The sequence below is a fragment of the Hoplias malabaricus genome, chromosome 2, assembly GCF_029633855.1.
Source record: "Hoplias malabaricus isolate fHopMal1 chromosome 2, fHopMal1.hap1, whole genome shotgun sequence".
NCBI lineage: Eukaryota > Metazoa > Chordata > Actinopteri > Characiformes > Erythrinidae > Hoplias > Hoplias malabaricus.
In genome coordinates this window covers 75,050,444-75,063,416 of record NC_089801.1, presented here as the reverse complement: position 1 = coordinate 75,063,416, position 12,973 = coordinate 75,050,444, and the positions used below count along the sequence as shown (strand labels likewise).

Here is a 12,973-nt window from a genome sequence, read left to right as displayed (position 1 = left end):
CCTGACCTTTGTTCAGTCTGCACCCTCCGCAAGAGTCTTAGACCTCCAGCAGAGGAGCGGAAGGCCTGCCGTTAGCCGTCATATCTCGGGTTTCTCTTCAGTCACGTACAAATCTTTCGCCTTTTACTAAAGATTTCCGTGGAGGGGAACGTTGACGAGTTTTGTGTATTTTTGAAGGCTCTGTTGCTGCAGAGCTACACATTTTCTTCCTGTATAATGACAGAGCGACAGCCGTCTTTGGAGCACGCCTTGCCACAAGTTCCTGTAGCAGCAGCTCTTAGCTTCTGTTTGCAGTTCTTGGTGGGAGGAGCCTCCGGTGTGGTGGTGGTGTCTGAGTGGGAGGGGTCAAGGTCTGACGACCAGGTTTAAATACCCTCCAGTAGTTGCTGGTTTGCGGCAGGGTGCTCCGGGCCGGCCGGGCCTTTCCGGTTATCGCTTCTCGGCCTTTTGGCTAAGATCAAGCGTAGTATCTGTTCTTATCAGTTTAATATCTGATACGTCCTCTATACGAGGACTACATATTAAATTGATTTTTTGAGCAGGGAGACGGAAGAGGGGCTTGCTCCGTCCGCTCCACGCATCGACCCGGTATTGCAGTACTTCTGGGAACGGTGCACCTCCTTAAACTGGTTAAAAGTCAGAAAGAAATAAGTTAGGACATGGGTACGGCTTTATGATGTTGCCTTCTCGAGGCTGTTCTCTTTTTAATCTGTTTCATGGTTTTCCCTCCATTTTTCTTCTTTTTTTTTTTTTTTTTTTTTTTTTTAATACAAATCTATGATCTCATGTTTTTCTCGTCTGTGTTGACCTCTAATTGGCGTGTTAATTTATGCACAGATTATCCCACCCTGACCTTTGTTCAGTCTGCACCCTCCGCAAGAGTCTTAGACCTCCAGCAGAGGAGCGGAAGGCCTGCCGTTAGCCGTCATATCTCGGGTTTCTCTTCAGTCACGTACAAATCTTTCGCCTTTTACTAAAGATTTCCGTGGAGGGGAACGTTGACGAGTTTTGTGTATTTTTGAAGGCTCTGTTGCTGCAGAGCTACACATTTTCTTCCTGTATAATGACAGAGCGACAGCCGTCTTTGGAGCACGCCTTGCCACAAGTTCCTGTAGCAGCAGCTCTTAGCTTCTGTTTGCAGTTCTTGGTGGGAGGAGCCTCCGGTGTGGTGGTGGTGTCTGAGTGGGAGGGGTCAAGGTCTGACGACCAGGTTTAAATACCCTCCAGTAGTTGCTGGTTTGCGGCAGGGTGCTCCGGGCCGGCCGGGCCTTTCCGGTTATCGCTTCTCGGCCTTTTGGCTAAGATCAAGTGTAGTATCTGTTCTTATCAGTTTAATATCTGATACGTCCTCTATACGAGGACTACATATTAAATTGATTTTTTGAGCAGGGAGACGGAAGAGGGGCTTGCTCCGTCCGCTCCACGCATCGACCCGGTATTGCAGTACTTCTGGGAACGGTGCACCTCCTTAAACTGGTTAAAAGTCAGAAAGAAATAAGTTAGGACATGGGTACGGCTTTATGATGTTGCCTTCTCGAGGCTGTTCTCTTTTTAATCTGTTTCATGGTTTTCCCTCCATTTTTCTTCTTTTTTTTTTTTTTTTTTTTTTTTTAAATACAAATCTATGATCTCATGTTTTTCTCGTCTGTGTTGACCTCTAATTGGCGTGTTAATTTATGCACAGATTATCCCACCCTGACCTTTGTTCAGTCTGCACCCTCCGCAAGAGTCTTAGACCTCCAGCAGAGGAGCGGAAGGCCTGCCGTTAGCCGTCATATCTCGGGTTTCTCTTCAGTCACGTACAAATCTTTCGCCTTTTACTAAAGATTTCCGTGGAGGGGAACGTTGACGAGTTTTGTGTATTTTTGAAGGCTCTGTTGCTGCAGAGCTACACATTTTCTTCCTGTATAATGACAGAGCGACAGCTGTCTTTGGAGCACGCCTTGCCACAAGTTCCTGTAGCAGCAGCTCTTAGCTTCTGTTTGCAGTTCTTGGTGGGAGGAGCCTCCGGTGTGGTGGTGGTGTCTGAGTGGGAGGGGTCAAGGTCTGACGACCAGGTTTAAATACCCTCCAGTAGTTGCTGGTTTGCGGCAGGGTGCTCCGGGCCTTTCCGGTTATCGCTTCTCGGCCTTTTGGCTAAGATCAAGTGTAGTATCTGTTCTTATCAGTTTAATATCTGATACGTCCTCTATACGAGGACTACATATTAAATTGATTTTTTGAGCAGGGAGACGGAAGAGGGGCTTGCTCCGTCCGCTCCACGCATCGACCCGGTATTGCAGTACTTCTGGGAACGGTGCACCTCCTTAAACTGGTTAAAAGTCAGAAAGAAATAAGTTAGGACATGGGTACGGCTTTATGATGTTGCCTTCTCGAGGCTGTTCTCTTTTTAATCTGTTTCATGGTTTTCCCTCCATTTTTCTTCTTTTTTTTTTTTTTTTTTTTTTTAAATACAAATCTATGATCTCATGTTTTTCTCGTCTGTGTTGACCTCTAATTGGCGTGTTAATTTATGCACAGATTATCCCACCCTGACCTTTGTTCAGTCTGCACCCTCCGCAAGAGTCTTAGACCTCCAGCAGAGGAGCGGAAGGCCTGCCGTTAGCCGTCATATCTCGGGTTTCTCTTCAGTCACGTACAAATCTTTCGCCTTTTACTAAAGATTTCCGTGGAGGGGAACGTTGACGAGTTTTGTGTATTTTTGAAGGCTCTGTTGCTGCAGAGCTACACATTTTCTTCCTGTATAATGACAGAGCGACAGCCGTCTTTGGAGCACGCCTTGCCACAAGTTCCTGTAGCAGCAGCTCTTAGCTTCTGTTTGCAGTTCTTGGTGGGAGGAGCCTCCGGTGTGGTGGTGGTGTCTGAGTGGGAGGGGTCAAGGTCTGACGACCAGGTTTAAATACCCTCCAGTAGTTGCTGGTTTGCGGCAGGGTGCTCCGGGCCGGCCGGGCCTTTCCGGTTATCGCTTCTCGGCCTTTTGGCTAAGATCAAGCGTAGTATCTGTTCTTATCAGTTTAATATCTGATACGTCCTCTATACGAGGACTACATATTAAATTGATTTTTTGAGCAGGGAGACGGAAGAGGGGCTTGCTCCGTCCGCTCCACGCATCGACCCGGTATTGCAGTACTTCTGGGAACGGTGCACCTCCTTAAACTGGTTAAAAGTCAGAAAGAAATAAGTTAGGACATGGGTACGGCTTTATGATGTTGCCTTCTCGAGGCTGTTCTCTTTTTAATCTGTTTCATGGTTTTCCCTCCATTTTTCTTCTTTTTTTTTTTTTTTTTTTTTTTTTAAATACAAATCTATGATCTCATGTTTTTCTCGTCTGTGTTGACCTCTAATTGGCGTGTTAATTTATGCACAGATTATCCCACCCTGACCTTTGTTCAGTCTGCACCCTCCGCAAGAGTCTTAGACCTCCAGCAGAGGAGCGGAAGGCCTGCCGTTAGCCGTCATATCTCGGGTTTCTCTTCAGTCACGTACAAATCTTTCGCCTTTTACTAAAGATTTCCGTGGAGGGGAACGTTGACGAGTTTTGTGTATTTTTGAAGGCTCTGTTGCTGCAGAGCTACACATTTTCTTCCTGTATAATGACAGAGCGACAGCCGTCTTTGGAGCACGCCTTGCCACAAGTTCCTGTAGCAGCAGCTCTTAGCTTCTGTTTGCAGTTCTTGGTGGGAGGAGCCTCCGGTGTGGTGGTGGTGTCTGAGTGGGAGGGGTCAAGGTCTGACGACCAGGTTTAAATACCCTCCAGTAGTTGCTGGTTTGCGGCAGGGTGCTCCGGGCCGGCCGGGCCTTTCCGGTTATCGCTTCTCGGCCTTTTGGCTAAGATCAAGTGTAGTATCTGTTCTTATCAGTTTAATATCTGATACGTCCTCTATACGAGGACTACATATTAAATTGATTTTTTGAGCAGGGAGACGGAAGAGGGGCTTGCTCCGTCCGCTCCACGCATCGACCCGGTATTGCAGTACTTCTGGGAACGGTGCACCTCCTTAAACTGGTTAAAAGTCAGAAAGAAATAAGTTAGGACATGGGTACGGCTTTATGATGTTGCCTTCTCGAGGCTGTTCTCTTTTTAATCTGTTTCATGGTTTTCCCTCCATTTTTCTTCTTTTTTTTTTTTTTTTTTTTTTTTTAAATACAAATCTATGATCTCATGTTTTTCTCGTCTGTGTTGACCTCTAATTGGCGTGTTAATTTATGCACAGATTATCCCACCCTGACCTTTGTTCAGTCTGCACCCTCCGCAAGAGTCTTAGACCTCCAGCAGAGGAGCGGAAGGCCTGCCGTTAGCCGTCATATCTCGGGTTTCTCTTCAGTCACGTACAAATCTTTCGCCTTTTACTAAAGATTTCCGTGGAGGGGAACGTTGACGAGTTTTGTGTATTTTTGAAGGCTCTGTTGCTGCAGAGCTACACATTTTCTTCCTGTATAATGACAGAGCGACAGCTGTCTTTGGAGCACGCCTTGCCACAAGTTCCTGTAGCAGCAGCTCTTAGCTTCTGTTTGCAGTTCTTGGTGGGAGGAGCCTCCGGTGTGGTGGTGGTGTCTGAGTGGGAGGGGTCAAGGTCTGACGACCAGGTTTAAATACCCTCCAGTAGTTGCTGGTTTGCGGCAGGGTGCTCCGGGCCTTTCCGGTTATCGCTTCTCGGCCTTTTGGCTAAGATCAAGTGTAGTATCTGTTCTTATCAGTTTAATATCTGATACGTCCTCTATACGAGGACTACATATTAAATTGATTTTTTGAGCAGGGAGACGGAAGAGGGGCTTGCTCCGTCCGCTCCACGCATCGACCCGGTATTGCAGTACTTCTGGGAACGGTGCACCTCCTTAAACTGGTTAAAAGTCAGAAAGAAATAAGTTAGGACATGGGTACGGCTTTATGATGTTGCCTTCTCGAGGCTGTTCTCTTTTTAATCTGTTTCATGGTTTTCCCTCCATTTTTCTTCTTTTTTTTTTTTTTTTTTTTTTTTAAATACAAATCTATGATCTCATGTTTTTCTCGTCTGTGTTGACCTCTAATTGGCGTGTTAATTTATGCACAGATTATCCCACCCTGACCTTTGTTCAGTCTGCACCCTCCGCAAGAGTCTTAGACCTCCAGCAGAGGAGCGGAAGGCCTGCCGTTAGCCGTCATATCTCGGGTTTCTCTTCAGTCACGTACAAATCTTTCGCCTTTTACTAAAGATTTCCGTGGAGGGGAACGTTGACGAGTTTTGTGTATTTTTGAAGGCTCTGTTGCTGCAGAGCTACACATTTTCTTCCTGTATAATGACAGAGCGACAGCCGTCTTTGGAGCACGCCTTGCCACAAGTTCCTGTAGCAGCAGCTCTTAGCTTCTGTTTGCAGTTCTTGGTGGGAGGAGCCTCCGGTGTGGTGGTGGTGTCTGAGTGGGAGGGGTCAAGGTCTGACGACCAGGTTTAAATACCCTCCAGTAGTTGCTGGTTTGCGGCAGGGTGCTCCGGGCCGGCCGGGCCTTTCCGGTTATCGCTTCTCGGCCTTTTGGCTAAGATCAAGTGTAGTATCTGTTCTTATCAGTTTAATATCTGATACGTCCTCTATACGAGGACTACATATTAAATTGATTTTTTGAGCAGGGAGACGGAAGAGGGGCTTGCTCCGTCCGCTCCACGCATCGACCCGGTATTGCAGTACTTCTGGGAACGGTGCACCTCCTTAAACTGGTTAAAAGTCAGAAAGAAATAAGTTAGGACATGGGTACGGCTTTATGATGTTGCCTTCTCGAGGCTGTTCTCTTTTTAATCTGTTTCATGGTTTTCCCTCCATTTTTCTTCTTTTTTTTTTTTTTTTTTTTTTTTTAAATACAAATCTATGATCTCATGTTTTTCTCGTCTGTGTTGACCTCTAATTGGCGTGTTAATTTATGCACAGATTATCCCACCCTGACCTTTGTTCAGTCTGCACCCTCCGCAAGAGTCTTAGACCTCCAGCAGAGGAGCGGAAGGCCTGCCGTTAGCCGTCATATCTCGGGTTTCTCTTCAGTCACGTACAAATCTTTCGCCTTTTACTAAAGATTTCCGTGGAGGGGAACGTTGACGAGTTTTGTGTATTTTTGAAGGCTCTGTTGCTGCAGAGCTACACATTTTCTTCCTGTATAATGACAGAGCGACAGCTGTCTTTGGAGCACGCCTTGCCACAAGTTCCTGTAGCAGCAGCTCTTAGCTTCTGTTTGCAGTTCTTGGTGGGAGGAGCCTCCGGTGTGGTGGTGGTGTCTGAGTGGGAGGGGTCAAGGTCTGACGACCAGGTTTAAATACCCTCCAGTAGTTGCTGGTTTGCGGCAGGGTGCTCCGGGCCTTTCCGGTTATCGCTTCTCGGCCTTTTGGCTAAGATCAAGTGTAGTATCTGTTCTTATCAGTTTAATATCTGATACGTCCTCTATACGAGGACTACATATTAAATTGATTTTTTGAGCAGGGAGACGGAAGAGGGGCTTGCTCCGTCCGCTCCACGCATCGACCCGGTATTGCAGTACTTCTGGGAACGGTGCACCTCCTTAAACTGGTTAAAAGTCAGAAAGAAATAAGTTAGGACATGGGTACGGCTTTATGATGTTGCCTTCTCGAGGCTGTTCTCTTTTTAATCTGTTTCATGGTTTTCCCTCCATTTTTCTTCTTTTTTTTTTTTTTTTTTTTTTTAAATACAAATCTATGATCTCATGTTTTTCTCGTCTGTGTTGACCTCTAATTGGCGTGTTAATTTATGCACAGATTATCCCACCCTGACCTTTGTTCAGTCTGCACCCTCCGCAAGAGTCTTAGACCTCCAGCAGAGGAGCGGAAGGCCTGCCGTTAGCCGTCATATCTCGGGTTTCTCTTCAGTCACGTACAAATCTTTCGCCTTTTACTAAAGATTTCCGTGGAGGGGAACGTTGACGAGTTTTGTGTATTTTTGAAGGCTCTGTTGCTGCAGAGCTACACATTTTCTTCCTGTATAATGACAGAGCGACAGCCGTCTTTGGAGCACGCCTTGCCACAAGTTCCTGTAGCAGCAGCTCTTAGCTTCTGTTTGCAGTTCTTGGTGGGAGGAGCCTCCGGTGTGGTGGTGGTGTCTGAGTGGGAGGGGTCAAGGTCTGACGACCAGGTTTAAATACCCTCCAGTAGTTGCTGGTTTGCGGCAGGGTGCTCCGGGCCGGCCGGGCCTTTCCGGTTATCGCTTCTCGGCCTTTTGGCTAAGATCAAGCGTAGTATCTGTTCTTATCAGTTTAATATCTGATACGTCCTCTATACGAGGACTACATATTAAATTGATTTTTTGAGCAGGGAGACGGAAGAGGGGCTTGCTCCGTCCGCTCCACGCATCGACCCGGTATTGCAGTACTTCTGGGAACGGTGCACCTCCTTAAACTGGTTAAAAGTCAGAAAGAAATAAGTTAGGACATGGGTACGGCTTTATGATGTTGCCTTCTCGAGGCTGTTCTCTTTTTAATCTGTTTCATGGTTTTCCCTCCATTTTTCTTCTTTTTTTTTTTTTTTTTTTTTTTTTTAATACAAATCTATGATCTCATGTTTTTCTCGTCTGTGTTGACCTCTAATTGGCGTGTTAATTTATGCACAGATTATCCCACCCTGACCTTTGTTCAGTCTGCACCCTCCGCAAGAGTCTTAGACCTCCAGCAGAGGAGCGGAAGGCCTGCCGTTAGCCGTCATATCTCGGGTTTCTCTTCAGTCACGTACAAATCTTTCGCCTTTTACTAAAGATTTCCGTGGAGGGGAACGTTGACGAGTTTTGTGTATTTTTGAAGGCTCTGTTGCTGCAGAGCTACACATTTTCTTCCTGTATAATGACAGAGCGACAGCCGTCTTTGGAGCACGCCTTGCCACAAGTTCCTGTAGCAGCAGCTCTTAGCTTCTGTTTGCAGTTCTTGGTGGGAGGAGCCTCCGGTGTGGTGGTGGTGTCTGAGTGGGAGGGGTCAAGGTCTGACGACCAGGTTTAAATACCCTCCAGTAGTTGCTGGTTTGCGGCAGGGTGCTCCGGGCCGGCCGGGCCTTTCCGGTTATCGCTTCTCGGCCTTTTGGCTAAGATCAAGTGTAGTATCTGTTCTTATCAGTTTAATATCTGATACGTCCTCTATACGAGGACTACATATTAAATTGATTTTTTGAGCAGGGAGACGGAAGAGGGGCTTGCTCCGTCCGCTCCACGCATCGACCCGGTATTGCAGTACTTCTGGGAACGGTGCACCTCCTTAAACTGGTTAAAAGTCAGAAAGAAATAAGTTAGGACATGGGTACGGCTTTATGATGTTGCCTTCTCGAGGCTGTTCTCTTTTTAATCTGTTTCATGGTTTTCCCTCCATTTTTCTTCTTTTTTTTTTTTTTTTTTTTTTTTTAAATACAAATCTATGATCTCATGTTTTTCTCGTCTGTGTTGACCTCTAATTGGCGTGTTAATTTATGCACAGATTATCCCACCCTGACCTTTGTTCAGTCTGCACCCTCCGCAAGAGTCTTAGACCTCCAGCAGAGGAGCGGAAGGCCTGCCGTTAGCCGTCATATCTCGGGTTTCTCTTCAGTCACGTACAAATCTTTCGCCTTTTACTAAAGATTTCCGTGGAGGGGAACGTTGACGAGTTTTGTGTATTTTTGAAGGCTCTGTTGCTGCAGAGCTACACATTTTCTTCCTGTATAATGACAGAGCGACAGCTGTCTTTGGAGCACGCCTTGCCACAAGTTCCTGTAGCAGCAGCTCTTAGCTTCTGTTTGCAGTTCTTGGTGGGAGGAGCCTCCGGTGTGGTGGTGGTGTCTGAGTGGGAGGGGTCAAGGTCTGACGACCAGGTTTAAATACCCTCCAGTAGTTGCTGGTTTGCGGCAGGGTGCTCCGGGCCTTTCCGGTTATCGCTTCTCGGCCTTTTGGCTAAGATCAAGTGTAGTATCTGTTCTTATCAGTTTAATATCTGATACGTCCTCTATACGAGGACTACATATTAAATTGATTTTTTGAGCAGGGAGACGGAAGAGGGGCTTGCTCCGTCCGCTCCACGCATCGACCCGGTATTGCAGTACTTCTGGGAACGGTGCACCTCCTTAAACTGGTTAAAAGTCAGAAAGAAATAAGTTAGGACATGGGTACGGCTTTATGATGTTGCCTTCTCGAGGCTGTTCTCTTTTTAATCTGTTTCATGGTTTTCCCTCCATTTTTCTTCTTTTTTTTTTTTTTTTTTTTTTTTAAATACAAATCTATGATCTCATGTTTTTCTCGTCTGTGTTGACCTCTAATTGGCGTGTTAATTTATGCACAGATTATCCCACCCTGACCTTTGTTCAGTCTGCACCCTCCGCAAGAGTCTTAGACCTCCAGCAGAGGAGCGGAAGGCCTGCCGTTAGCCGTCATATCTCGGGTTTCTCTTCAGTCACGTACAAATCTTTCGCCTTTTACTAAAGATTTCCGTGGAGGGGAACGTTGACGAGTTTTGTGTATTTTTGAAGGCTCTGTTGCTGCAGAGCTACACATTTTCTTCCTGTATAATGACAGAGCGACAGCCGTCTTTGGAGCACGCCTTGCCACAAGTTCCTGTAGCAGCAGCTCTTAGCTTCTGTTTGCAGTTCTTGGTGGGAGGAGCCTCCGGTGTGGTGGTGGTGTCTGAGTGGGAGGGGTCAAGGTCTGACGACCAGGTTTAAATACCCTCCAGTAGTTGCTGGTTTGCGGCAGGGTGCTCCGGGCCGGCCGGGCCTTTCCGGTTATCGCTTCTCGGCCTTTTGGCTAAGATCAAGCGTAGTATCTGTTCTTATCAGTTTAATATCTGATACGTCCTCTATACGAGGACTACATATTAAATTGATTTTTTGAGCAGGGAGACGGAAGAGGGGCTTGCTCCGTCCGCTCCACGCATCGACCCGGTATTGCAGTACTTCTGGGAACGGTGCACCTCCTTAAACTGGTTAAAAGTCAGAAAGAAATAAGTTAGGACATGGGTACGGCTTTATGATGTTGCCTTCTCGAGGCTGTTCTCTTTTTAATCTGTTTCATGGTTTTCCCTCCATTTTTCTTCTTTTTTTTTTTTTTTTTTTTTTTTTAAATACAAATCTATGATCTCATGTTTTTCTCGTCTGTGTTGACCTCTAATTGGCGTGTTAATTTATGCACAGATTATCCCACCCTGACCTTTGTTCAGTCTGCACCCTCCGCAAGAGTCTTAGACCTCCAGCAGAGGAGCGGAAGGCCTGCCGTTAGCCGTCATATCTCGGGTTTCTCTTCAGTCACGTACAAATCTTTCGCCTTTTACTAAAGATTTCCGTGGAGGGGAACGTTGACGAGTTTTGTGTATTTTTGAAGGCTCTGTTGCTGCAGAGCTACACATTTTCTTCCTGTATAATGACAGAGCGACAGCCGTCTTTGGAGCACGCCTTGCCACAAGTTCCTGTAGCAGCAGCTCTTAGCTTCTGTTTGCAGTTCTTGGTGGGAGGAGCCTCCGGTGTGGTGGTGGTGTCTGAGTGGGAGGGGTCAAGGTCTGACGACCAGGTTTAAATACCCTCCAGTAGTTGCTGGTTTGCGGCAGGGTGCTCCGGGCCGGCCGGGCCTTTCCGGTTATCGCTTCTCGGCCTTTTGGCTAAGATCAAGTGTAGTATCTGTTCTTATCAGTTTAATATCTGATACGTCCTCTATACGAGGACTACATATTAAATTGATTTTTTGAGCAGGGAGACGGAAGAGGGGCTTGCTCCGTCCGCTCCACGCATCGACCCGGTATTGCAGTACTTCTGGGAACGGTGCACCTCCTTAAACTGGTTAAAAGTCAGAAAGAAATAAGTTAGGACATGGGTACGGCTTTATGATGTTGCCTTCTCGAGGCTGTTCTCTTTTTAATCTGTTTCATGGTTTTCCCTCCATTTTTCTTCTTTTTTTTTTTTTTTTTTTTTTTTAAATACAAATCTATGATCTCATGTTTTTCTCGTCTGTGTTGACCTCTAATTGGCGTGTTAATTTATGCACAGATTATCCCACCCTGACCTTTGTTCAGTCTGCACCCTCCGCAAGAGTCTTAGACCTCCAGCAGAGGAGCGGAAGGCCTGCCGTTAGCCGTCATATCTCGGGTTTCTCTTCAGTCACGTACAAATCTTTCGCCTTTTACTAAAGATTTCCGTGGAGGGGAACGTTGACGAGTTTTGTGTATTTTTGAAGGCTCTGTTGCTGCAGAGCTACACATTTTCTTCCTGTATAATGACAGAGCGACAGCTGTCTTTGGAGCACGCCTTGCCACAAGTTCCTGTAGCAGCAGCTCTTAGCTTCTGTTTGCAGTTCTTGGTGGGAGGAGCCTCCGGTGTGGTGGTGGTGTCTGAGTGGGAGGGGTCAAGGTCTGACGACCAGGTTTAAATACCCTCCAGTAGTTGCTGGTTTGCGGCAGGGTGCTCCGGGCCTTTCCGGTTATCGCTTCTCGGCCTTTTGGCTAAGATCAAGTGTAGTATCTGTTCTTATCAGTTTAATATCTGATACGTCCTCTATACGAGGACTACATATTAAATTGATTTTTTGAGCAGGGAGACGGAAGAGGGGCTTGCTCCGTCCGCTCCACGCATCGACCCGGTATTGCAGTACTTCTGGGAACGGTGCACCTCCTTAAACTGGTTAAAAGTCAGAAAGAAATAAGTTAGGACATGGGTACGGCTTTATGATGTTGCCTTCTCGAGGCTGTTCTCTTTTTAATCTGTTTCATGGTTTTCCCTCCATTTTTCTTCTTTTTTTTTTTTTTTTTTTTTTTTAAATACAAATCTATGATCTCATGTTTTTCTCGTCTGTGTTGACCTCTAATTGGCGTGTTAATTTATGCACAGATTATCCCACCCTGACCTTTGTTCAGTCTGCACCCTCCGCAAGAGTCTTAGACCTCCAGCAGAGGAGCGGAAGGCCTGCCGTTAGCCGTCATATCTCGGGTTTCTCTTCAGTCACGTACAAATCTTTCGCCTTTTACTAAAGATTTCCGTGGAGGGGAACGTTGACGAGTTTTGTGTATTTTTGAAGGCTCTGTTGCTGCAGAGCTACACATTTTCTTCCTGTATAATGACAGAGCGACAGCCGTCTTTGGAGCACGCCTTGCCACAAGTTCCTGTAGCAGCAGCTCTTAGCTTCTGTTTGCAGTTCTTGGTGGGAGGAGCCTCCGGTGTGGTGGTGGTGTCTGAGTGGGAGGGGTCAAGGTCTGACGACCAGGTTTAAATACCCTCCAGTAGTTGCTGGTTTGCGGCAGGGTGCTCCGGGCCGGCCGGGCCTTTCCGGTTATCGCTTCTCGGCCTTTTGGCTAAGATCAAGCGTAGTATCTGTTCTTATCAGTTTAATATCTGATACGTCCTCTATACGAGGACTACATATTAAATTGATTTTTTGAGCAGGGAGACGGAAGAGGGGCTTGCTCCGTCCGCTCCACGCATCGACCCGGTATTGCAGTACTTCTGGGAACGGTGCACCTCCTTAAACTGGTTAAAAGTCAGAAAGAAATAAGTTAGGACATGGGTACGGCTTTATGATGTTGCCTTCTCGAGGCTGTTCTCTTTTTAATCTGTTTCATGGTTTTCCCTCCATTTTTCTTCTTTTTTTTTTTTTTTTTTTTTTTTTTAAATACAAATCTATGATCTCATGTTTTTCTCGTCTGTGTTGACCTCTAATTGGCGTGTTAATTTATGCACAGATTATCCCACCCTGACCTTTGTTCAGTCTGCACCCTCCGCAAGAGTCTTAGACCTCCAGCAGAGGAGCGGAAGGCCTGCCGTTAGCCGTCATATCTCGGGTTTCTCTTCAGTCACGTACAAATCTTTCGCCTTTTACTAAAGATTTCCGTGGAGGGGAACGTTGACGAGTTTTGTGTATTTTTGAAGGCTCTGTTGCTGCAGAGCTACACATTTTCTTCCTGTATAATGACAGAGCGACAGCTGTCTTTGGAGCACGCCTTGCCACAAGTTCCTGTAGCAGCAGCTCTTAGCTTCTGTTTGCAGTTCTTGGTGGGAGGAGCCTCCGGTGT

The 12,973-nt window shown here is 46.5% G+C and overlaps 31 non-coding genes across 31 annotated transcripts; all 31 read left to right on the top strand.

The window, feature by feature from the left end:
* Positions 1 to 82: 82 nt before the first annotated feature.
* On the top strand, positions 83 to 196 carry LOC136688622 (U5 spliceosomal RNA). The gene has a single exon (XR_010801315.1). It is a non-coding gene; the product is annotated as a U5 spliceosomal RNA (small nuclear RNA).
* Positions 197 to 431: 235 nt separating this feature from the next.
* Positions 432 to 622, top strand: LOC136688284 (U2 spliceosomal RNA). Its single transcript, XR_010800991.1, has one exon. It is a non-coding gene; the product is annotated as a U2 spliceosomal RNA (small nuclear RNA).
* Positions 623 to 929: 307 nt separating this feature from the next.
* LOC136688621 (U5 spliceosomal RNA) lies at positions 930 to 1,043 on the top strand. The gene has a single exon (XR_010801314.1). It is a non-coding gene; the product is annotated as a U5 spliceosomal RNA (small nuclear RNA).
* Positions 1,044 to 1,278: 235 nt separating this feature from the next.
* LOC136688133 (U2 spliceosomal RNA) lies at positions 1,279 to 1,469 on the top strand. The gene has a single exon (XR_010800842.1). It is a non-coding gene; the product is annotated as a U2 spliceosomal RNA (small nuclear RNA).
* Positions 1,470 to 1,776: 307 nt separating this feature from the next.
* Positions 1,777 to 1,890, top strand: LOC136688620 (U5 spliceosomal RNA). The gene has a single exon (XR_010801313.1). It is a non-coding gene; the product is annotated as a U5 spliceosomal RNA (small nuclear RNA).
* Positions 1,891 to 2,116: 226 nt separating this feature from the next.
* Positions 2,117 to 2,307, top strand: LOC136688132 (U2 spliceosomal RNA). Its single transcript, XR_010800841.1, has one exon. It is a non-coding gene; the product is annotated as a U2 spliceosomal RNA (small nuclear RNA).
* A 305-nt stretch (positions 2,308 to 2,612) lies between these two features.
* LOC136688619 (U5 spliceosomal RNA) lies at positions 2,613 to 2,726 on the top strand. The gene has a single exon (XR_010801312.1). It is a non-coding gene; the product is annotated as a U5 spliceosomal RNA (small nuclear RNA).
* A 235-nt stretch (positions 2,727 to 2,961) lies between these two features.
* LOC136688283 (U2 spliceosomal RNA) lies at positions 2,962 to 3,152 on the top strand. Its single transcript, XR_010800990.1, has one exon. It is a non-coding gene; the product is annotated as a U2 spliceosomal RNA (small nuclear RNA).
* A 307-nt stretch (positions 3,153 to 3,459) lies between these two features.
* Positions 3,460 to 3,573, top strand: LOC136688618 (U5 spliceosomal RNA). The gene has a single exon (XR_010801311.1). It is a non-coding gene; the product is annotated as a U5 spliceosomal RNA (small nuclear RNA).
* Positions 3,574 to 3,808: 235 nt separating this feature from the next.
* Positions 3,809 to 3,999, top strand: LOC136688131 (U2 spliceosomal RNA). The gene has a single exon (XR_010800840.1). It is a non-coding gene; the product is annotated as a U2 spliceosomal RNA (small nuclear RNA).
* Positions 4,000 to 4,306: 307 nt separating this feature from the next.
* LOC136688617 (U5 spliceosomal RNA) lies at positions 4,307 to 4,420 on the top strand. The gene has a single exon (XR_010801310.1). It is a non-coding gene; the product is annotated as a U5 spliceosomal RNA (small nuclear RNA).
* Positions 4,421 to 4,646: 226 nt separating this feature from the next.
* Positions 4,647 to 4,837, top strand: LOC136688130 (U2 spliceosomal RNA). Its single transcript, XR_010800839.1, has one exon. It is a non-coding gene; the product is annotated as a U2 spliceosomal RNA (small nuclear RNA).
* Positions 4,838 to 5,143: 306 nt separating this feature from the next.
* LOC136688616 (U5 spliceosomal RNA) lies at positions 5,144 to 5,257 on the top strand. The gene has a single exon (XR_010801309.1). It is a non-coding gene; the product is annotated as a U5 spliceosomal RNA (small nuclear RNA).
* A 235-nt stretch (positions 5,258 to 5,492) lies between these two features.
* On the top strand, positions 5,493 to 5,683 carry LOC136688129 (U2 spliceosomal RNA). The gene has a single exon (XR_010800838.1). It is a non-coding gene; the product is annotated as a U2 spliceosomal RNA (small nuclear RNA).
* A 307-nt stretch (positions 5,684 to 5,990) lies between these two features.
* LOC136688615 (U5 spliceosomal RNA) lies at positions 5,991 to 6,104 on the top strand. Its single transcript, XR_010801308.1, has one exon. It is a non-coding gene; the product is annotated as a U5 spliceosomal RNA (small nuclear RNA).
* A 226-nt stretch (positions 6,105 to 6,330) lies between these two features.
* On the top strand, positions 6,331 to 6,521 carry LOC136688128 (U2 spliceosomal RNA). The gene has a single exon (XR_010800837.1). It is a non-coding gene; the product is annotated as a U2 spliceosomal RNA (small nuclear RNA).
* A 305-nt stretch (positions 6,522 to 6,826) lies between these two features.
* LOC136688614 (U5 spliceosomal RNA) lies at positions 6,827 to 6,940 on the top strand. Its single transcript, XR_010801307.1, has one exon. It is a non-coding gene; the product is annotated as a U5 spliceosomal RNA (small nuclear RNA).
* A 235-nt stretch (positions 6,941 to 7,175) lies between these two features.
* LOC136688282 (U2 spliceosomal RNA) lies at positions 7,176 to 7,366 on the top strand. The gene has a single exon (XR_010800989.1). It is a non-coding gene; the product is annotated as a U2 spliceosomal RNA (small nuclear RNA).
* Positions 7,367 to 7,673: 307 nt separating this feature from the next.
* On the top strand, positions 7,674 to 7,787 carry LOC136688613 (U5 spliceosomal RNA). The gene has a single exon (XR_010801306.1). It is a non-coding gene; the product is annotated as a U5 spliceosomal RNA (small nuclear RNA).
* A 235-nt stretch (positions 7,788 to 8,022) lies between these two features.
* LOC136688127 (U2 spliceosomal RNA) lies at positions 8,023 to 8,213 on the top strand. Its single transcript, XR_010800836.1, has one exon. It is a non-coding gene; the product is annotated as a U2 spliceosomal RNA (small nuclear RNA).
* Positions 8,214 to 8,520: 307 nt separating this feature from the next.
* On the top strand, positions 8,521 to 8,634 carry LOC136688612 (U5 spliceosomal RNA). Its single transcript, XR_010801305.1, has one exon. It is a non-coding gene; the product is annotated as a U5 spliceosomal RNA (small nuclear RNA).
* A 226-nt stretch (positions 8,635 to 8,860) lies between these two features.
* LOC136688126 (U2 spliceosomal RNA) lies at positions 8,861 to 9,051 on the top strand. Its single transcript, XR_010800835.1, has one exon. It is a non-coding gene; the product is annotated as a U2 spliceosomal RNA (small nuclear RNA).
* A 306-nt stretch (positions 9,052 to 9,357) lies between these two features.
* Positions 9,358 to 9,471, top strand: LOC136688611 (U5 spliceosomal RNA). Its single transcript, XR_010801304.1, has one exon. It is a non-coding gene; the product is annotated as a U5 spliceosomal RNA (small nuclear RNA).
* A 235-nt stretch (positions 9,472 to 9,706) lies between these two features.
* Positions 9,707 to 9,897, top strand: LOC136688281 (U2 spliceosomal RNA). The gene has a single exon (XR_010800988.1). It is a non-coding gene; the product is annotated as a U2 spliceosomal RNA (small nuclear RNA).
* Positions 9,898 to 10,204: 307 nt separating this feature from the next.
* On the top strand, positions 10,205 to 10,318 carry LOC136688610 (U5 spliceosomal RNA). Its single transcript, XR_010801303.1, has one exon. It is a non-coding gene; the product is annotated as a U5 spliceosomal RNA (small nuclear RNA).
* A 235-nt stretch (positions 10,319 to 10,553) lies between these two features.
* On the top strand, positions 10,554 to 10,744 carry LOC136688125 (U2 spliceosomal RNA). The gene has a single exon (XR_010800834.1). It is a non-coding gene; the product is annotated as a U2 spliceosomal RNA (small nuclear RNA).
* Positions 10,745 to 11,050: 306 nt separating this feature from the next.
* LOC136688609 (U5 spliceosomal RNA) lies at positions 11,051 to 11,164 on the top strand. Its single transcript, XR_010801302.1, has one exon. It is a non-coding gene; the product is annotated as a U5 spliceosomal RNA (small nuclear RNA).
* Positions 11,165 to 11,390: 226 nt separating this feature from the next.
* Positions 11,391 to 11,581, top strand: LOC136688124 (U2 spliceosomal RNA). The gene has a single exon (XR_010800833.1). It is a non-coding gene; the product is annotated as a U2 spliceosomal RNA (small nuclear RNA).
* Positions 11,582 to 11,887: 306 nt separating this feature from the next.
* LOC136688608 (U5 spliceosomal RNA) lies at positions 11,888 to 12,001 on the top strand. The gene has a single exon (XR_010801301.1). It is a non-coding gene; the product is annotated as a U5 spliceosomal RNA (small nuclear RNA).
* Positions 12,002 to 12,236: 235 nt separating this feature from the next.
* LOC136688280 (U2 spliceosomal RNA) lies at positions 12,237 to 12,427 on the top strand. The gene has a single exon (XR_010800987.1). It is a non-coding gene; the product is annotated as a U2 spliceosomal RNA (small nuclear RNA).
* A 308-nt stretch (positions 12,428 to 12,735) lies between these two features.
* LOC136688607 (U5 spliceosomal RNA) lies at positions 12,736 to 12,849 on the top strand. Its single transcript, XR_010801300.1, has one exon. It is a non-coding gene; the product is annotated as a U5 spliceosomal RNA (small nuclear RNA).
* The last annotated feature ends 124 nt before the right edge of the window (positions 12,850 to 12,973 follow it).